Below are 22,857 nucleotides of genomic sequence, written 5' to 3'. Positions count from 1 at the left end.
CCGGATAGCGCCATTCCCTCCCCCACCATGGGGAGGCAGTGGATTGTGGGGCAATTGCCCTAGGCAGTGTGGTGGTGCTGGTGGTAGGTTATTTAAATCCTGACCCAGCACTGATATGGGGGAGGCTGGCTGGGAGAATGCCAGGAGTGTCCGTGGGGAGGGTGGGGAGGAATTTGGGGGTGGGTGCTGAGAATGGGCACGTGGAGGCTGGGAGAAAGTGTGGGGATGTCTGGGGACTGTAGTTCCTCCCAGAGCTTGTCCAATGGGAGAAGCGTTGCTAGGACTTCTTCACACAACAACATGCATTTATGAATTTGTGGTCACAAGACATGGTGATAGCCATTAGCTTGAAAAAAGAAGGAGGACAGGTTGTGCCATCGATCCAGGCAACAACAGAGCCATGTGGTTTTCTTGGTAGAATACAGGAGGGGTTTACCATTGCCTCCTCCCACGCAGTGTGAGATGATGCCTTTCAGCTCCTTCCTATATCACTGCTGCCTGATATAGGTGTTTCCCATAGTCTGGGAAACATACCAGTGGGGATTCGAACTGACAGCCTCTTGCTCCCTAGGCAAGTTGCTTTCCCGCTGTGCTGAATTTTATTATCTGTATTGTTATTATTATTATAGATATCATAAAATATAGGCTGTTCCCAGTAAACTAAAGTTGTTTTTTGCAGTTGGCCGATGGTGATTTCTGTGGGCCCTATGGTGTTGAGGTGCTCTTCAAGATGTTTTGGAATTGCACCCAGGGTGCCAATTACTACTAGGATTATTTTGGTCTTCTTCTGCCACAATCTTTCAATTTCAATTTGTTGATCTTTGTAGTTTGTTATTTTTTCTGTTTCTTTTTCTTCTATTCTGCTGACACCTGGTATTGCTATGTTCTTCTTCTCCACTACAGTTATATCTGGTGTATTGTGTGGCAGATGTTTGTCTGTTTGTAGTCAGAAGTCCCATAATATTTTTGCACCTTCATTTTCTACCACTTATTCAATTTTGTGGCCCCACCAATTTTTGGCTGCAGGTAGCTTGTATCATCATCATCATCATCATCATCATCATCATCATCATCATCTGATTGTGGTAGGACGAAAGCCTCTCCTACCCGGCTGCTGACCTTGGTTGCAGGCAATTGGCCAACGAGAGCATAGTCAGCCCCAATTTAGAATAGGCGGCTTCTCCAGCTCCAATCCTGTTCCTATGCACATGTCTAGTATGAAACTGAATACCCAGTTACTGGGGAGTAACAGAGAATGAAAGTAATTGCCTTCAGGTCCTACTTGTGGCTTCCCAGAGGCATCCACTTGGCCACAGTGGGAAGCAGGATGTCAGACCTTTGATATGATCTGGAAGAAGAGCTCTTATTTCTTATTTTACTGCAGGTGTTAAAAAATGGGGGCGGGGAATCCTGCCTCCATGTCCCCCTTTCTTTCTTTCTACACCAGGATCATGCTTGTTCTGACCTTGGTAGGCATCTTCTGCATAAAGACACAGTTAGGGCAACAGCTTCAGAAGTTTTTACTAGGCACACTTGGATGATTGGCACATGCTCAGAAAAAAAGAGATTGCCTAATCTGTCCAAGAATCATTTTCTAGTGTACACAAGCCCTTTATGTGAACGTTTGCCATCTGCTATAAACAGATGTGCAATGGCATTCTAGGGATGTGCACGAACTAAGGTCCGTGTACAGGTTTGGTGCCGGCGGTGTGGGGGGGGGCAGCGAGTGGCAAGCAGGATCTTTAAAAAGGAGCAGAGCAGCTCTGCTGCCGCATGAAGCTTTCTGCTGTGACAACACCACCACCACCACCCCAAGAACCCATGCACCGGGATGCACCATGCTGACCATGCAAATGGTGCCCACTCATGCGTGGTGCCATGCGTAATTTCTTGGGGGGAGTGCCGTCGCAGCTGTATGCGGCAGCGGAGAGCAGGTAAGGATCTGCTCTCCTCCTTTGTAAAGATCCTGCTTGCTATTCTTCCCCCGGTGGCCCCGAACCTGTGCACAAACCTCAGTCCGTGCACATCCCTATGGCACACGTGTTGTGGAATATACACAGTAGAGACTGTAATACTTCTGGAAGCATTGGTCTCATAAACCAGGTGGGGATAGTCACCACTACATTCATTTGCCATATGAGGAAATCCCCCCCTTTCCTTGCTCAGGCATGTGCCAAGCTAAACCCTTTATGGAGAGAGAGAGAGAGAGAGAGAGAGAGAGAGAGAGAGAGAGAGAGAGAGAGAGAGAGAGAATTAACGAGAAATATATGTTGCCATCAGGAAGGACTCCTCCAATCACAATGTCTGCACCTGGCATCTCTCCAAAATTGGTGAAGCCAAAAGCCACCCATCCTGTTGACTGGAATTGAAGGTCAAAGCTCATCAAGTCATTCACATCATAGTCCCATTGCAGGTAGATCTGGTGCCTGGGGTCCAGGAATGCCGAGAAGCGCAGCGGCGAAGTCTCAGAGTGGCTAGAGCAAAGGCACAGAGTGGACAAGAGAAACAACAGACTTTTCATACAGGAGTGGCTCATCGTCATGGGAGCAGAGTGGGCTCTCTTGCTCGTTCTCCCTGACTGGGGTTTCCCCCATATTAGCTACCTTGTGAGGTAGAGACTCAGTTTATAGGAAAGAGGGGTGCGGGTGGGACCAGTTCCAGAAAGGAGGGGCCATGACTTTAGTTCTGCAGATCAGATTAAAAAGGCGGGCTAGGCGTGTCATTTTACATAACCCAGTGGCATCCTTCCCAAAGGGCTAGGTAGGAGGTTTCTCCTTCCATCTGTCTTACAAAAAGTATAATAGCGCCTTCTGAAAATAGTTGGTGGTGAAAAGCTCCATTCAATGTAAAATGATGGTATAAGTTTTCAACTGCTGTCAACATATTACCATCACAATGCTCTTTGTTGGCTTGTTAATCTGAAAAAGAAAAACAACAGATATGCACATTAGGGGTGGGGGAAGCAAGGAAATGCAAAATCGAATAATTTCTGCTTTCAGTGGCCACAGAGGGGTCTTAAATCTGCACTGCAGTGTCTGGTAAACAATGTGTAAAATATTCCTTATGCGTCATTTATGAGTCATTTCACAGAACTTCACACATTCATCTTCGTCACTCATTGACTGTTACATCAAGTGATGATTTGCATATATGAATAGGCCACTGAAGAATCAATGTCTACACAGACATCTCCATCACTTCCATTCTTTTCATTTGACACTCTTTGGTTTTCCCCCCTTTCCCTTTATTGCAATAAGGTTGCAGTTTATAAACATAATCAAAGATGATAACAATACATGTAATAGTCACCCCTTGGTGACTCTTAGCCAAATGTGTGAACAGGTTCCTTTGAAAAGCCTTGTGCTTGTGGGCCAGTTCACTTCTTTTCTCCTCTTCCAAGTTCACACATTCAGCTAAGAGTCACAAATGGTTGAGTAACCAAGTGATGAGAAACAAAGTGATGGACACGTATGTGTCAATCAACCTTAAGTCCACCCATTTAGTTTCATAGCCTCCCAGCACCCAGGCTAGAAAGACGGAATTTGACACTGTAGGATGAATGATGTGTGAGCAAAGGAACTGATCTGATGTGGTTTAAATAATTTACACTTTATAAGATTTCCGATCACATTACATCTTTCAACATTTAGTGATCATCCAAAAGAGGATGATGCTTCCTGGGGCCTCTGCAGAGGGAGTACCATGGGATACGATCACACTATCCTCCCTTCATCTCCCTTCTCAGCAGAGGTGCATCATGGGTGGGTATGTACTGCAGCATACAGGCTATTAGGCAAGCCAGACTGGTTTGGACCTTGTCTGAACTGGTTCGGCACCAAACCAGTTTGGTTCGGACTTGAACTGGTTCGGACCTTGTCTGAACCGGTTCGGCACCAAACCAGTGCAGTTCATGGACGTCCCTAAAATAAATGTGTCAGGAAGGCAAAGCAACTGCTCCAGTGTGCATAGCACAGCATTGTGCATAGCACAGCATTTTCCCCAGAAGGTGGGGGGGGGAAGGGTTTCTTTTTAAAAGTTTTCATTTTAATTCATTTTGTTTTCCATTTGTTTGAGTTTGTCTTGTCAGTGCTTTCATTTGTATCTCCCCCCATTTGTTTTGTCCAAACCAAAAGCAGTGGCGGTGCGGGGGGGGGGGGGGAGCTCTTTCCTGGACTGTAGCAGGAGCTTCTGAGATGCTGCAGTCGCTTTCTGGGGGCAGCTATTTTCTTACACCATGTGCCCCAGCATGCATCATTGGCACAGGGCACCATGAATAAAAAGAAAAGCACCCACCAAGAAAAAGGGCAGTGACCAAGGGACAACTGCCATTTTTTCCCAAGGCTGTGGTAGCCATATTTCTTTTTACCCACACTGCCCTGTGACAGCAGTACATTCTGGTGGGGATGTGCATGGAACCGGTTTGGAGGCCTTTTATGGCCCTCCGAACTGGTTTGAACAACTGGCGGTTCTGCCAGTTCGAAGGTGGTGGTGGTGGGGTTGACTTTAAGGGTGGGGGAGGGTGCACTTACCCCTCCCTCTGCTTTCCTCCCTCCGGTGCTCCATTGCAAACCAGTGCAGCAGGGTGGCAGCGTACCTCCCTGCCTCCCCATCTGCTCCTCGGACTGGGAGTAAGTGGAAGTATCCAACACGTGTGCACAAGTCGGAGGAAAAGTGGAGGGAGGGGTAAGTGCACCCTCTCACACCCTTAAAGTCAACTCATCACATTCAAACTTCCATGCACATCCCTACATTCTGGGGCATATGGTTAAAACAATGGCTATCACCATATGGTTAAAACAATGGCTACCACCAGCAGGCAGCTGTGCCTTGGAAGCTCCTGCAGAGCACTACAATACAACTAGGTTTTCTCTCCCCTCTGCCCCCCATTTAAGAGCTGAAATAAATTAGGGGTATGCATGAACCATGATTTGAGAACTGGTTCGGTGCTGCGGGGAAGGGAGTGAGGAACGGGAACTGTATGAAAGTGGAGAGCAGGTCCTTACCTGCTCTCTGCTGCCCCATGCAGCTTCCTGTTGGGACGGCGCTCAGCCCAGGTACCCCTGGGCTATGCTAGCATGTACATGGCATCTGTGCATGTGTGGGCGCCATTTGCGTGGTCAGCATGGTGTTGCTGACCACGCAAATGGTGCCCGTGCATGCACGGACACCATGTGTGTGCTGTTGCCATGCGGGGGTAATTCGGCCCAGAACTGCCCCAGCAGGAAACTGCATGGGGCGGTGGAGAGGACATGCTCTCCTCTCTCTTAAAGCTCTCGCTCTCTGCTCCCCTCCCTACGACGCTGAACCAGTTTGCACCTTGTCTGTACCGGTTCGGCATCAAACCAGTTTGCTTTGGACTTTGAACTGGTTCGGACCCTGTCTGAACTGGTTCGGCACCAAACCAGTGCAGTTCATGCACACCCCTAAAATAAATGTGCCTGCAAGGTAAAGCAGCTGATCCAGTGTCTCCAAGTCTCCTCATGAGTCACTGACAGTGGAGACTGGGAAGACAAACAGGAAACAAGAAGGAAAGGTCATTGGAGGAAATCATCCTCCCTCCCACTGTGTCTACACCCACACCCCAGCTATGGCAGGATTGGTGCAGTCAGCTTCTACAGCCTAGGAGCAAGACAGGTTACTTTAAAAAATAACAGCTGGTAAGAAGTGGGCTTTATTGACTCTAGGCAAATATCATAGACATGTAATGCCTAGAGTATGGGGCCAATGATGAAATCTAGTCTGACATCCCCTTTGGGAACTGATATCTCCAGGGAGTAGACACGATTCTGAGGCCCCAAAAATTTCTCTTCCATACAAAACTGCAATGAATGTGGGTCCTGAAAGCCACCATTTGTTACCATTTGTTCCATTTGTCCATTTGTTTTGGGGGGAAATGGAACCTGATACAACTGGGCTCAATTTACATTGAGTTCTATATTCATTCAAAATAATAATAATAATAATAATAATAATAATAATAATAATAATAATAATAATAATAATTTGATTTCTATACCGCTCTTCCAAAAATAGCTCAGGGCAGTTTACAAAGAGAAATAACAAGCAAAGCAAAGCAAAACAAACAAATAAGATGGCTCCCTGTCCCCAAAGGGCTCACATTCTAAAAAGAAACTTAAGACACACACCAGCAACAGTCACTGGAAGTACTGTGCTGGGGGTGGATAGGGCCAGTTACTCTCCCCCTGCTCAATAAAGAGAATCACCACGGTAAAAAACAAATGACCACGCCTAAAGGCCATCACTCAGAATGGGAGACTGGTGAGCATGTAGTTTCCCTGTGCAGCCTTCTCTCCAACACAGGACTCCAGCAGTGAATTTGCAGAAGCTCAAACTCTATTGAGAGCCAGCTTGGTATAGTGGTTAGAGTGCTGGACTAGGACCGGGGAGAGCCGAGTTCAAATCCCCATTCAGCCATGATACTAGCTGGGTGACTCTGGGCCAGTCACTTCTCTCTCAGCCTAACCTACTTCACAGGGTTGTTGTGAAAGAGAAACTCAAGTATGTAGTACACTGCTCTGGGCTCCTTGGAGGAAGAGCGGGATATAAATGTAATAATAATAATAATAATATTGTTATTGAAATATTGAAATATTGAAATTGAAAGGCTGTGGCAGAAAAAGACCAAAATAATCCCAGTGGTAATTGGCGCCCTGGGTGCAGTCCCAAAAGACCTTGAAGAGCACCTCAACACCATAGGAGCCACAGAAATCACCATCAGCCAATTACAAAAAGCAGCTTTACTGGGAACAGCCTAAATTCTGCGACGATATCTATAACCATTGACAATAAAATTCTGCCATCCCAGGTCCTTGGGAAGGACTCGATGTCTGGATAAAACAAACCAGTCAATAACACCTGTCTGACTGTGTAAAATAAATAAATAAATAAATAAATAAATAAATAAATAAATAAATAATCTTGTGCCCCATGCCGATTCTAGAGGTGGCTGTTTTTGATACAGATGGGATTGTGGCCATAGTACTTTGCCTGTGTTTCTTCCTAACATAAGAAAATAAACACTGCTGGATCAAGCCAATGCTGATCTAGCCCAGCATCCTGTTTCCCACATGGCCCACCAGATGCTTCTAGGAAGCTCACAAGCAAGAGATGAAGCCATGCCCTCTCCCCTACTGTTGCTCCCCTGCCTGGTATTCTGAACCTGGAGGTGGCCTATAGCCACCGGACTCATAGCCATTAATAGACCATTCATAGACCTAAATTCTCCATAAATTTGTCTAAGCCCCTTTGAAAGCCATCCAAGCTGGAGGCCATCACCACATCACGTCCAGTGGCAGAGCATTCCATTGATCAATAGTGTGCTGTGTTAAAAAGTACTTCCTTTTCTTGGTCCCAAATTTCCTGGCCATCAGTTTCATGGGATGACCCCTGGTTCTAGTGCTGTGAGAGAGGAAGAAACATTTCTCTCTGTCTACTCTCTCGACTCCATGCATCATTTTATAGTCCTCTATCATGTCTCCCCTTAGTCACCTTTTTTCTAAACTAAAAAGCCCCCTTGTTGTAGCCCTGCCCTCCTAAGGAAGGTGCTCTAGGCTTCTGATCATCTTGGTTGTCCTCTTCTGCACCTTTTCCAGTCCTATGAGATTCTTTATGAGATACGGTGACCAAAATTGTATGCAAAACTTCAAATGTGGTTGCACCATAGATTTGTATATAATATTAGCAGTTTTATTCTCAGTCCCCTTCAGCTACCTCATGGCACAGTGGGACTTGATTAGTAAGCCAGAGGTTGCCCGTTGGAATCCCCGCCGGGCAGCAGTGATATAGGAAGGTGCTGAAAGGCATCACCTCATACTGCACGGGAGGAGGCAATGGCAAACCCCTCCTGTATTCTAACAAAGACAAGCACATGGCTCTGTGGTTGCCAGGAGTCCACACCGACTTGACGGCACACTTTGCCTTTACTTTACCCCTTCTTAATGGTCCCTAGCATGGAATTTGCCTATTTCATAGCTGCATACTGAATTGAATTATTTGAACATTCAATCAGCATTCACATATTAATTAGATACGTTCTCTTGCCATTGTATCTTTGGCTCCACCATAGTGTAGTGGTTAGAGTGTTGGACTAGGACCAGGAGGACCCGAGTTCTAATCGCCATTCAACCATGAAACTCACTGGGTGACTCTCGGCCAGTCGTGTATCTCAGGATATAAATGTAAAATAAATAATACATAAATAGGAATGCAGAATACTGCCGGAAACTGCTAATCTAGCTTTCTTGCTTATAAGTATTTCACAGGGGCTGAGGCAGGCAGCATTTCATGGTATTTGGGGGCGGGGGCTTAAGGATACCCGCTCTGAATGTGTGTGTGTGTGTGTGTGTGTGTGTGTAAGGAAACAATATATGTGAGAAGCATCAAGAACCTAACAAATGAGTATTCTAACATATTTCAACTGACTTAATTTATTAAATAATTTAATACAATTGCAATATATTATTAATACCATTAAAAATGTCCCCAGGGTTCAAGTGCCTGTTAATCATCCCTGTGCCTTTGTGTCCATTGGCTAGAAAATTGGAAGGTTGGGCCAGGAACAGGTTTACTCCTTCCTGACTAACTGGGTAGAATACTGCCTGCATGTTTTCCGTGCCTGGAATGTAGCCCCACAACCTCTCCCAGTGTCAGCATCAGTACTTTGCGTGAGGGCATGAAGACATTGTTTAGGGTGTGTTTTTTTTTACACCTTAAAATAAGGAAAGGAAAGGTTGTGCCATCAAGTCGGTGTCAACTTCTAGTGACCACAGAGCCATATGGTTTTCTTGGTAGAATACAGGAGGGGTTTACCATTGCCTTCTCCCATGCCATATGAGATGATGCCTTTCAGCACCTTCCTATATTGCTGTTGCCGAATATAGGAGTTTCTCATATTTTGGGAAACACACCAGTGGGGATTTGAACCAACAGCCTCCTGTTCTCTAGACATGTTGCTTCCCCACTGCGCCATTAGGTGGCTCACACCTTAAAATAGAAAATGTGAATACAGCACATGGGTGCTTGAAAACATGGGTCATACAGGAAGATGTGGGATTGGTTGTGGCTCCCTGTCAAGAATACACTCAATGAGAAGTGCTGGTGTTTATTTGAATACATTTTATGAATCTTCATTTGCATATTGAGTTTAGCAAATGTTTCTTATGCCCATTGAAGACTGATCATGTGCTGTCCTTTTTCTTAAAAGCCATTTATCATCATCATCATCATCATCATCATCATCATCATCATCAATTTTGATGGCTTAAGAAGATATAAGAAATAACACAATTCCATGAAAGGAGGAAATCTTGGGCAAGATTGAATGTCTCCCTTTTGGTGTTTTAATGGCATCTGAGATGTCTTCAGGAAGAATGAAAAGGTCTGTGTGACAACAACGAGAGATTAAGATATATGAACAGGAGATAAATAATTTTAAAAGCACTTGTTGAACACTTAACATCTGGCACAGAGCAGAATGTGGAGAAAAGCAGTGAAACTTAAACCCTCCAGTGAGACAAAGCATGCATTGAGGATAGAAGTCTGTGTGTCAACATCCTCTGTCTCTCTCTCTCCTTTGCTTCATCAGAGTATTACAGCAGAAATTCTCTTCCTGCCTTAATCAACAGAAAGCGGCTCTTCTGCAAAGCAACATCAAACCTATTATTGGTTTATTGGTTTATTGAATTTCTATACTGCCTGATATAGACATCTCTAGGCAGTGTTGCTGGGGATTGTTTGCTGGAATTTAGTTGCTGGGCATTGTTTAAGTACACCTAATGCTTCCTATCCCTTCCCTTTTCATCCCTCTAGTGGGTAACCCGATGGCAAGGTGTCCCTGTCTGCTGTCCGGGTGCTGAATTCCCAAGACGCCTGCTTCTTGACCTTCAATTCACCTCCCAGTTAGGTTTACCAACTCTTCATCCAACCAGGGGCGCACCTAGGTGCCCATTTTGGTGCCAAGGCCTGAAGGGCTTCAGAGGGGCCCCCCGCCCCCACGAGGCACACACTCCCTGCCACAAGCCCCCTGCTGCCACGAGGCCCCCCTTGGACATTTTTAGTCCAAACCTAGGGGGCCTCCTGCAATGCTGCCTGCAAACGCCACTGCCCTGGCCACCGCACCACTCCTTGCCCTTTTCGCCACCTTTTTGCGGCCACCATGTGCATGGCCGGTGAGGGTGGGGGTGATCCAAGCACGCCTCCCTCCATGGTGGTGGTGGCGATGGGCGGAGCAGCCGCTGGGCCTGTCATCCAGGGGCTTGTGATGATCTACTCCCACTATGCAGGTGCGCTGGAGTGCCTCGCAGTTCTCAAGGGCTGCTGGGCTGCTCCGCCCACCGCCACGGAGGGGAGGCCTGCTAGATCAACCCCCCACCCACACCCCGGCCACGCACATGGCAGAAAAAATTATGAAAAACACTGGAGATTCAGCGCAGCCGGGCAGCGGCAGAGTGGGCACAGGTGGTGGCAGGAGCCCCCGCTGACATTTTCCCCAAGGTCCGGGGGTAAGAGTGCCTCTGCATCCAACTGCCAATAGCAAAATATCTCCACAACCTGCTTCTCTGCACTAAGGAACAACGTAGGTGAGAAGAAAGATGTATATTTTCAAATACTCAGCCAAGGCAGCATGTGGCAAATGTAATTGTTTATTTAATAAGTTAACATTTGCTATATAACAACAACTTCTTCTCCTTCTCCTTCTCCTTCTCCTTCTCCTTCTCCTTCTCCTTCTCCTTCTTCTTCTCCTTCTCCTTCTTCTCAAAGAAATAAAAGGTGGTTTTGATTGCAATGAGTGCAAAATAAAGTAGCTCAGCTCCGGCAACAATGCCTGTTCTGCTGCCTCTTTTTTTCTGACCGGAACATCCTCCATTTGGTTGTTCGGAGAAGTGCCTTTTCTTATCATTGTTTGTAAAGAAAATGGGCCTGACACTCTTTCTGTCTTACAAGCAGTTTGATGGTTCTATGACTGAAGTCCAGAATTTCTTTGATCATCTGCTTCTCGATGGACAGCATCGCCAAGCCATTAAGTTTTTGCACCCAGATCCCCAAAGGAAGACTGGACACACGTGTATGGATGAAAACTAGGGCTACTTTATTAACTATAAACTATGCAGAGATCTGCAACAGGTATAACTATAACCTCCCGAAACTAGAGTGTGGGCAACTCCAATCCCCTTTTCGGGTAGGCACAGTCTCCTAGCGAGGGCTGAGCTCCTCTCACTGTTGGGCAAAGCAGCCAGGCTTGGCAGATGCCAAATAAAACCTCAGCATAGCCCCACCAAGCCACACAGTTTACTGTGTCAAGGAGGTAGCCACCAGGGTCACCACCACTGTTCCCTCCAACATGGATCCCCAGATGTTGTGGACTACAACTCCTATAATCCCCAAGCAAAAGCCATTGTAGCTTGGGATTCTGGGAGTTGTAGTCAACATCTGGGAATCCCTGTTAGAGGAAACACTGGTCACCACCCCTCCAGCCCCAAAGCTCTGAGTGGGTCAGCTGAACAGTGCCCTAAAAGTGGTTCATTCGCTAGGTGACCAGATTTGGCTTTTTAAAAGCCAAATTCTGGCTTACGGCCCATTTGACCCATGAGTATGCCCATTAGGTTCTGGCCACCTCAGACACCCCTGGGCCACAAAACCCTGAAAAGTTGTTCCATGAAACCATCTCTACCTGAAGGGTGCCTATGGCTGAGCACCAATCGAGGTCTTAACCTCCAAAGCCCACACTCACCTGACAAAGTGACCACTTAACCTGCAACCAGACTCCCACCCCTAAAATGGGGGTTATTCCCTTTAAAACACAGACAGTGAGGAGTAGGCGAAAAAATCTCCACGCAAAGCCAATCAGGTGAAGACCAAAAATTCCTACTCGGCCCATAAGCGACCAGCTAATCTCTCACTGAACTAGGGAGGGTGGGCGGGAGCCGCAAAGCCTGCAGAGTTTGAGGAGGGAAGCATGTGTGGCGCATAAGTAACAGCAGCGCCACACTGACCCCATTGGCCATCCCATGCATGTAGCCACTTCTCACAGAGGACGGCTACATGGGAGCCATGTCCTCCTGGTCAGGGCTGATTTGGCTTGATCTTGGACTGGACCCCCTTTCCTGAAGGCCTGTCTGGTTCGCAATCAAACCATCCTGGTCCACAGCAGACCAGTTTGCTATTGAACCATTCGTACACACCTGTCAGGGTCCCAACATCTCTAGGCCTCACCTCCCATGTGCAGAGGGTTACGGTGGGAATGTTCCCAACCAGGGCAGGAACGCTGCACCCTCAGACGGGTCCCAACCCCCACCTTCTGAGACCGGCAGGCCTTACTGGCTCCCCTGGTCACGTGACCTAGTGTCACCCGACACTGACGTGGTCTCGTGGGACGTTGTTAGCATGTTGCAAGATCACACTCCAAACTCTCGCGAGATCACTAGTGAGATCGCCAGGTCTCGTGAGAGTTGCTGTGAGATTTCAGGTTTATATAAAATGGCCTGGCCCGTGATGAGGGGCAGACGGCTGAGAGCTGTCAAGAGGCAGACAGCTCTGGGAAGTCAAGTCTCCAGCAGGTGACAGAGGCAAAGGAACGCCTGTGCAGGCATTAGCCTAGGACATTGCCAAGACCTCAGGAGTTATGAGGCCAGACCGACTGGCACCCCTAAACAGGGGTAGAATCAATCAGATGGAGACCTTGCACCCCACGATGCCCAACAACACCCCCAATGAAAAAGAACACACTGCATAGCACAGGCAAGACCTGATGGCAATTGCATCTGCTTACCTTACCCAGCTGGGATTTGACACCTAAAACAAACACACAAAAATACACAAGAAGAATGAAAAGGAACTCATTGCATAGCATTGGGAAGACCTGATGGCAAAATTGCCTCTGCTTACCTTACCCATCTGGGATTTACGACCTAAAAGAAACACACACACACACACACACACACACACACACACACACACACGGGATTAAAAGGAACACACTACATAGCACTGGGAAGATCTGATGGCAAAATTACCTCTGCTTACCTTACCCAGCTCGGATTTCCCACCTAAAAGAAACACACACAACACAAAACAACAACAAGGAGTGAAAAGGAACACATTGCATAGCACTGGGAAGACCTGATGGCAATTGCCTCTGCTTACCTTATCCAGCTGGGATTCACCACCTAAAACAAACACACGCAAACACATACACAAGGAATGTAGAGGAACACATGGATTAGCACCAAGAAGACCGGAAGGCAAAATTGCCTCTGCTTACCTTACCAATCTGGGATTTACGACCTAAAAGAAACAAACACACTCACACACCAATGAGGAATGAAAAGGAACACATTGCATAGCACTAGGAAGACCGGATGGCAAAATTGCCTCTGCTTACCTTATGCAGCTGAGATTTGCCAACTAAAAGAAACTAACACAAAAATGAGGAATGTAGAGGACTACATTGCATAGCCTGCGCAGAGCCACGTTCTGGAACCTTCCAAAGCTTCACCCCCCCAAAAGGAAAAAAGAGCGAGAAGACCCACTCCCTCTGTAGGTTGATCCCCACACTACCTCAGTCAAGGAGACCGCCGCTCAACAAAAGAGACCAGCTGCTGTGGGGAGGTAGGGCGGGAGTGTGAATGCACAGAAGACCACTCGAAGAACTACGGTTACAAGTAGGAAACCTGCCCTTCCTCTTCGTGGTCTCTGTGCATCACACTTGAGATCATAGCGAGCTAGCATACCTGGTTGGTGGGAGCAGCCTAATGAGAGACTGAGTGAAGTACTGCCGTCCCCAAGCACGCCTGATCTCTGGAACGGACATCCAGCGCATAGTGTTGTATGAAGGTAGACGGGTTAGCCCAGGTAGCTGCCCTGCAAATCTCCTCCAATGCAATTCCCCGCCAAAAGGCTTTCGATGACACCACTGCCCTCGTGGAATGGGCCCGAATAGGGCTCGGCAATTGCTTCTTAGCCAGCTGGTAGGCTAGATGTACAGTCTCTGCTACCCAGCATGAAACTCGCTGCGTTGATATAGGCATGCCCATAGATGAGCCTGAAAAGCTGACAAAGAGTCTCTCTGTCTTTCTGAAGGGTCTTGTCCAATCTACATAGAAGGCAAGAGCCCTCCGAACATCCAAAGAGTGGTAGGTCCTTTCTTTCTCCGAGCGTGGATCAGGGAAGAAAACGGGCAGCCTTAGTTCTTGCGCCAGATGGAACTCCGACACTACCTTCGGCAGAAACATGGGGTCTGGCCACATCACTACCCTATCTTTGTGAAAAATCAGATAAGGTGGGTCGCAACGAAGTGCGTGAATCTCACTCACCCTCCTAGCTGAGCAGATGGCAACGAGGAATACTGTCTTCAATGACAGGAGCTTCAAAGAACAAGTCGCCATGGCTTTGAAAGGTGGCGACATTAACCGTGAAAGAACTAGTTGAAGGTCCCATATGCGCAACAAACATGGATGTGTTGGGAACAAATTTAATAACCCTTCCAAAAACTTCTTAACCACCAGGTCAACAAACAGACCCAAATAACTGTGGTAGGAAGCAATAGCGGCCAAATGAACCCTGATGGATGCCTGTGCCAGTCCAGACTCTCTCAGAGCCAGAAGATATTCCAGGTTAGTCTGGACCGGGACCTGATCAGGGGCGAGACCAGACTTCGCCACAAAATCAGAAAACCTCTCCACTGGACAGGATAGCAGCATCGTGTAGATGGCTTCCGTGCTGCTTCCAGGACTTTAAGACCAGAGTCTGAGAGGGAGGGGAGTGTCAGATCCTCCAAGCTGTCAGATGGAGGGATTCTACGTTCAGATGGATCCTGCGGGCCCCCTCCAATGTCAACAGTTCCAGGTATACCAGCAGGTGCACAAAGGTGTGGTTGGCCAATTGCAGGAGGGAAGTGAATCAGGGTTGCCGCGGCCACCAAGGCACCACCAGAATTGCATCTGCTCTGTCCCTTTTCAGTTTCTCAAGTACCCTTGGAATTAAAGGGAACGGCGGGAATGCGTACACAAAGTCTCTTCCCCAGTGGTGAAGGAACGCATCGCCCAGGGATCGTCGGCCTATCCCACCCTGCTGCAATACTGGACGCACTTCCTGTTGCTCTCCGAGGCGAATAGATCCACTGACGGAGTCCCAAGGCAATGGAACAAGCCTTTCAACACATTCCTCTCTAGAGACCACTCATGAGAGTTTTCCGTCTGTCGGCTGAGAGCATTCGCCAGGGTGTTCGAGACTCCTTCTATGTGCACCGCTGTTGGCCAGATACCTCTGCGTGTGCACCACGCCCAGATCTCAAGTAGCAGAAACAATAACTTGTAAGAGACCGTCCCACCTTGACGGTTTAGGTATGAGCGGGCTGTGGTATTGTCTGTCAAGAGGAGTACAGACTGTCCCCAGATCCAGTGGTGGAAGGCCTTTAGTGCTAGGAGGATGGCCATTAACTCCAGGTAGTTTCTGTGTTCGTACTTGAAATGGTGAGGCCAAAGGCCGGCCACTGTGAATTTCCCGAAGTGCTCTCCCCATCCAGATGTGGAAGCGTTGGTTGTTATTGACAAACTCAGAGGAGGGCGCTGGAAAGGGACACCCCCCATCAGATTTGCGGACTTCGTCCACCATTGTACCTATGCCAGTATGCTCCGCGGGGCCCACATCTGTCTGTCTGGGCGATGAAGGTGGGGATTGAAGTTGTCCAGGAACCACACTTGTAGAGGCCTCATGTGAAAGCGTGCGAGTGGCAGAACAGCTGTAGATGAAGCCATGTGCCCGAGTAGCTTCTGCACCACCCTGGCCCTGTGACACCTCTTGTGGCAGAAACGCAGGGCCCTCTCTCTAATGCTCAGCACCCTGTGTGGGGCAAAGTATGCACTGCTCTCTCTGGAATCCAACAGCGTGCTGAGAAACTCCACACATTGCGACGGTTGGAGTTTCGATTTCTTGAAGTTGACTTCTAGACCTGGAGACCGAAGCAGCTGAAGGGTGAGCCGCACATGTTCTTTGAGGCCTTTGCGGGAGTTTTCCACCAATAACCAATCGTCTATGAACGGGAAGACCATCACCCCTTGCAGCCGGAGGTGTGCCGCTACCACCGCCATACATTTCGTAAAGACTCGAGGTGCAGAGGCCAAACCAAACGGGAGTACCTTGTACTGGTAGGTATGACCTCCCACCCGAAATCTCAAGTATTGACGGTGATAGTGTACGATGGAGAGGTGGAAATATGCATCTTTTAGGTCAATCGAGGAGAGCCATACATTTCTGGACAGGAGGCGAAAAATAGTCGGGATAGTGATCATGTGGAATCTCTGATACCGGACAAAAAGGTTGGCTCCCCTCAGGTCCATTATAGGCCTGAGACCACCATCCCATTTGGGGATGGTAAAGTACCTTGAGTAAACTCCCCCTGTCTGTATGGATCTCCTAGATGGCCCCTTTTTCTAGGAAGGCATCGACCTCCTCCAGTAACGGAGGGGATGGCCTGGTAGTCTTGATTCCCCAAAAAGGTGCTAAAGAAAGGAAATTTATACGGCAATCATTGCGAATGATAGCCAGTACCCAAGCGTCGGATGTAATGACTACCCAAGCGTCGTAGTGGCTGGACAGCCTGGTGGCGCCAAAGTCATTGTCTCTTGGAGTATGTACAAGTCGCCTTGGAAAAGTGCGACTTGTAAATCTGCGCTCCAGTGCCCTTGCGCTGTTGGTACTTGCTGTTGTTGCTGTAGTTCCGAAAGGAATCATTGGATTGGGAGCCAGAGGGGTAGGCCAGGGACCTATATTGGTTCTGGTGCTGCCAATTCAGTTCAGTCAAGGATGAAGACAGAAGCCCCATTCACACCTGATCTTCAACATTTGGACGACGGGTGGACAGTGCACAGGTGCAGAAGTGTACACAGGGACAGCTATACAGACAGGCTGTGGAAGACAGGCACTGCTAGACACTTCCCATCTGGACCATGCCATATTGGGGCCTCTACCCTGGTTCACTTTTTAAAGGAATGCAACTACAGTCATGCACACAAAATCACGTCCAAGTGTTCAGACACCTGTACACACGTACTGCCTAATGTCCGAATAGGGCACATTACACATTAAGTTGCACATTACACTTTAAATTGGACTTACCGTCAAGATGCTGGTCAAGTTGTGGACCGAGGGGGCCTCCTCCAGAAACCCCCTAATCATTCTCTGAAGAGATTGAAAGGTCTCATTCTAGGGGGGAAAGAGAAGATCAGGCATGAGTAGGAGAGACAACCCATCTTAAGAACACAATACTGAAAGAGCACTCATGCTTATGGCAGTATCGTGTTTGATTCTAGTTGGGCCGAGAAACAACCAGGATATTTGGAAGTAGGAAAGGCCCCTCACAATGATCCTGGAAGAAGAGCTTACACATTAAATCTCAGAAATGTAAGAAAGAACCTCTGCAGGCAGTCAAACCATTGCAAGGACCCCAGGAGTAGAAGCAGCAGGAGTCTGTGCCGCAGGAGGAAAAAGCTCAATGAGAATTTACCTGGGTCTCTGGCTCCAGGTAGTTGGCCCCGGACACCGCCACGTGCAGCACTGCCGACCGGAGCTCCTCGGGCAACGGCGGCTTGATTTTGCCAGAAGGCGGGGGGAGAATATAAGATTTCGTAGTGTGAGCAGGGCTGGTGATTCAGCCAAGGGAAGCTCATGGAGAGAAGAGGAACAGGGCAACTCAGCAGGCGTAAAAAGGGTTGGTCTGGGATGGTTTCTCCTCTTTTTTAAAAAATGACAAATCCAGGCCTGGGGAAGCCCTGATGCAGTTAAGGCTAGAGGACTTAACAAGATGTTACAAACCCCCTTAGAATTAATTGTCATCTTTTTTAAAAAGGGGAGCTCCAGTTACAGATCTTGTCTAATTTGCCACTGCCCTTTCCTGACACAACCCCCTCCTATTTAATCCCTGATGACTATGAGTCTACTGCAGCTCCGTGACGGTGTCCACAAATCTGCCAGTTTGCTAAGCACTAGCTGTCCCACCCTCCCAAAACAGTCACCCCCAGTCCCAACCATTCCCCAGGAGCCTGGTGCACCTCCTCACCAATTGTGACTCCCGACTCCGTTTGGAAGCCCCCTTCTGCAGTTGGAGGAGGAGCCAAAGTTGGCTCAACACGGTTCCTCCTCTTGAAGAACCTCCGTCTGGGGGGCTTCCCCTTGGAGTCACGTGTGGGGGAGGTCTGAAAGAGCTGCCTGCAGCACTGGCAGACCCTTCACAGCCTAGAAGAGAGCAGGGAGAAGGTGAGAAAGAGGCCTTTAAGCAGACATTTGGAGGAGAGGGGGCCAATGGGACAGGGAAGGATTGCAGAACAGCTGGGGCAGCAATACAGGTAGCCCACTAGGTTTCAAGGTGTTGCATTGTCTTCTTTCCAGCTGAGGAATTAAGTAAAGAAAGCTGCCCAAATGCATTGGTGCAGAGACCTTTGGAACACTGTGTGCACTTCTGCTCAACCCAACTCACCAAGCTTATGTTAGAGCTGGGAAAGGCATAGAAAAGGACCACGAAAGAGCTCAGGGGTGTAGCTCCTTCCTGGAAGGGAAAAGGTGGAGGCAACAGGGACCTTTTCATTTAGAAAGAAGAAAAGAAGGGGGGGCATGACAGAGGTGCACCCTCTCTTCACATCGTGCACCATGTTTGGGATGGGCTTTTGGAGTATGCTGCCACAAGATGAAGTGAAGGCCAGTGCCCTAGCCAGCGGTCACTTTTCACTTGCAACTAACACTGGTGTGCCGGTTTCCTTGGTGCTGCCAGGGACACCATGCTGCTGGACCAGGAAGTGGAGATGACACTGCTGCTGGGTGTGGACTGCACACTAGAAGTAGGCACTCCCGCAAAAGGCTGAGCAGTCCTAGGCCTCCCAAGGTGTGTCACAGACCCAACATGAAGAGTAGCACACTTCAGTAACAAGGATTTAGGATTAGATAAAAAGGAAAAGGTGTGTAATAAGAACAAGTGTCTTTTCATAAGACAGTCTGTAAGAGAGAGTTTTCATTCAGCATACTGATAACACCTTGCACCAAATCTCCGGAGGATCTCTCCCAGCGGTTTCATGTAGGTGTTAAAGTACTTTGGAGACAATATGGAGCCCTGAGGAACACCATATGAAAGTTCAGATTGGAAAGAGCAACAGTCTCCCAGGGACCCCGTGTGGAATCTGCCCGAGAGGTAGGAGCGGAACCACTGCAAAGCAGTGCCTCCCACCCCCAACCCCCTCAGACACTCCATCACCAAAGATGATGATTTCAATATGACAGCCGATATGTGTAAAGATGTGCTTTTTCGATTAGACTGTGTAACTGAACAGGCCAGGCTTGCAGACTCTTGAAAACTCAAGAAGTGTTCTACCATATGGCCTAAAAGACTAGCACATAGGCAAGACATGTGATCAATGAGCTTGGGGGAAATGGACTTATTAAGGACTTTAAAGTGGAGTCATGCAGAGAAGCTGCCACAAGGTGCCAGTGTTGCTTACTTAATAAAGTGTTGCTTACATAATTGCTATTAATAAAGGGGTGAGACCCAGCTTTTCTGCATGCCAGACACAGACAGAGTCACAGCGTCCTCTGGAGCTAATCCATTCTGATGTCATAGGAACATAGGAAGCTGCCATATACGGAGTCAGACCATTGGTCCATCTAGCTCAGTATTGTCTACACAGACTGGCAGTGACTTCTGCAAGGTTGCTGGCAGGAATCTCGCTCAGCCCTATCTTGGAGAAGCCAGGGAGGGAACTTGGAATCTTCTGCTGTTCCCAGAGTGGCTCCATCCCCTGAGGGGAAGATCTTACAGTGCTATTCTCCCATTCACATGCAACCAGGGCGGACCCCAACCTTCTCCCAACCTTGAAGAAGCCGCTGCCAGTCTGTGCAGACAATACTGAGCTAGATGGACCTATGGTCTGACTCAGTACATGGCAGCTTCCTATGTGTTCCTAAGTACTTGCAAAGCAGATTGCCAGCTAAAGCAATAGACAAGACACCATTTGGCTTGGGCACAAACCCTCTCTAAACCATGTCAAAATGTTGGGATCAAAGGCTTCTGCATATGTCCCAAAGGCCAAGAGAACCAAACTCAATCACAAATGCGAGCTGGGAGTGTTGGCTGGATATGCGCCTGGCCAAAAGGGATAGAGAATCCTTGATCCTACAAGTGGAGAGGTCAGGATCTACAAGGTGGTGTCATTTGATGAGAGACAAGGGCCAACTAGAGGTGATGTACCAGAACTTCTGCCAGAGATCCAGGTGAAAGAGGAAACACGTGGGTGGAGTCTCATGATGCAAGAGCCAGACAGTGAATCCAAAGAATCTGTGCCACAACCAGAAGGAGGTTCAGAAGGGGATACAGATTCAGAAGGGGCTGCACAGCCTGAGGCAGAACTGAGACGCTGCTAGAGGCCCAACAAAGGGGTTCCACCCCAAAGGTTCTCTCTTGCGACCAAAGGAGGAGAGCTACAAGAACCCACCACATGGGGAGAGAAGGAAAAGATGCCAGCTGACAAAAGGTGAGAAATGCAGCATTTGAAGAAATTGACACCCTGCACAAAAATGAGACTTGAAGACTTGTGTCAATCCCCGCAGGAAGAAAGACTGTGGGATGCAAGTGGGTCTTGAAAGTCAAGCAGGATGCAGAAGGGGATGTAGAGCACTACAAGGCAAGGCAAGTAGCCAAGGGATACTCCCAGAACTATGGTGAGGACTACAATGAGACCTTTGCACCACTTGTGACAGACACTTCAATTAGGACACTGCTCAGCGTGGCAGCGGTCAGAAAGATGCAAGTTGAACACATGGATGTAAAGACTGCCTTCCCTCATGGGGAAATCGAGGAAGACATCTACATGCAACAGCCACCAGGCTATGAGGTACCTAGAAAGAAGGGGCTTTGTGCAAACTAGAAAGGAGCATCTATGGCTCCGAAACAAGCAGCCAGAGTGTGGAATGAGAAACGAAATCAACTGCTACTTAAGGAAAGGTTCTCGCAAGGAAAAGCTGACCCCTGCCTATATTCAAGATTCAGAGACAATAGATGGACTTACATCCTGACTTCTGTTGATGACTTGACTATTACATGAGAGGAAAAGCAAGACAGCCATGAGACTGTACAGCACCTGAACAAGGAAATAGAGGTGAAGGAAGTTGGAAACCTCTCCTATTACCCTGGCATCCTAATACAAAAGAGAAGGGGATGGGACATTCCTTCTCCACTGTAAGTAGAAGATAAAGGATCTTCTCGAATGCCTGGCAGCTTCCTTGGTGCTTTGCTAAATATTCACAAACTGCAACAACAGCCTCCTTGAAGTGAATGACCGTCACTGGGTTTGTGCATGTGTACTTGGTGAAATTACAATGCTGCAGCAACCACATGGTAAATCTCCACAAGCCCATTCTAAGGAGACATGGAGAATCCCAGTGCAATTGTCAAGTTGTACACAATGCTTTTCTAAGTGTTAGCAACAAGATGGAGATCAGTTCCTAGGAGGCCGTTTTCAGCAACAGCTCCCTGGTGACCACCAGTACCTGGTCTGACCATTCACACTCCAATCTGCTTGAAGAAAAGCTTTGCCATATATGGGCAAAACCTAAGTACCCCAAAATATACCTAGGATACCAATAGCAGGGGTGTAGCTATAATTGAGCAAAAGGGTTCAAAGAACACAGGCCTCCAGCTCTATCCCTCCCTATTTTCTCGATTGTCTCCCTTACTCTGAGGGGCCGCCAGAGAGAGGGATGAACACGGGCCCCCCCTCCCCTAGCTATGCCCCTGATCAATAGGGCTGGCTAATTATAAGAGAATAGCAACTCAGGCTTGTATTGTGCCGGCTCAGATGCAGGTCTTTGATTAGAACCTTGAAGTCCACTCCCCTCTTCCACAATCAAGTGTGATTTCGGTGCATGACAAGCAACACCAAACAGCTTGAGATGTCCCATGTGCAGCCTGGCTTGCTCTGTACAGGCCTCTGCTACAGGGGAAACTTGTCTCAGGCTCGTTAGATTGCCGTGAACATGTTCCAAAGCACAGCTTGGGGCACTCCCTTCTTCTTTGTCTGTTCCGCTCCTTCCTTCCTTCCTTCCTACCGTCCTTCCTTCCCTCCTCATGAAGGAAGTACAAGTTGCAGGCTTTTAATCTAAGTTTGTAACTTCTTGAAAACAAACTGTTTTAGAACAGTTTGTTTTTAAAAAACACTTTAGAAAACACTTAAAAACACTTTCTCCAGGCCTCTACTCTGAGCTCATCCAACTGGATTACTCTGCTAAATGAGGGAGGTGGATTCAAATTCCCCTCTACAATTGGGACATCCGTCAAGCACGTCACAATAGGCATGTTCACAGCTGGTGCCCTTCCTGATTGGACAGGCAGGCAGGCGGGGGACTCTAGTCAGACCTGGCCAGGAAGAGAGGGAGAAAGAAACATTGGTCTTACCGTGAAGGGTTCTTTTTCCCTGTAGTAGGAGATCCTCATGATGGGTAGTGAACTGAGCATGCTTGAGACAGAACTGGACCACGTGACTTGTTTGTGGGCGTAGCCTCCTCCGTCCTAACCCCAGTTCCAGGGCTGTTGATCGAGGTGGTATGTCGAGTGGAGAGAGCTCTGTGTAAGTACTCTGTAAGCTGTAGGTAAAGAAGAAAGTGGGAAGAACTCGGACGAGAGGTTAGAGAATAAGATAGACAAGTGCAAAAAACAGCCTAGGAGTCTACTCCTGAGGGGCTGCCTCCATCCCTGATCAGGGCCATCCTCCAGTGGGCCCCGTTAACCATCTGTGTATCTAGCTCCCAAAAATACATCCGGGTGGGGCTGAGGATCTCCTACTACAGGGAAAAAGAACCCTT

The sequence above is a fragment of the Hemicordylus capensis genome, chromosome 2 (genome assembly GCF_027244095.1).
Source record: "Hemicordylus capensis ecotype Gifberg chromosome 2, rHemCap1.1.pri, whole genome shotgun sequence".
Classification (NCBI taxonomy): Eukaryota; Metazoa; Chordata; class Lepidosauria; order Squamata; family Cordylidae; genus Hemicordylus; species Hemicordylus capensis.
Note: the sequence above shows the minus strand (reverse complement) of the source record.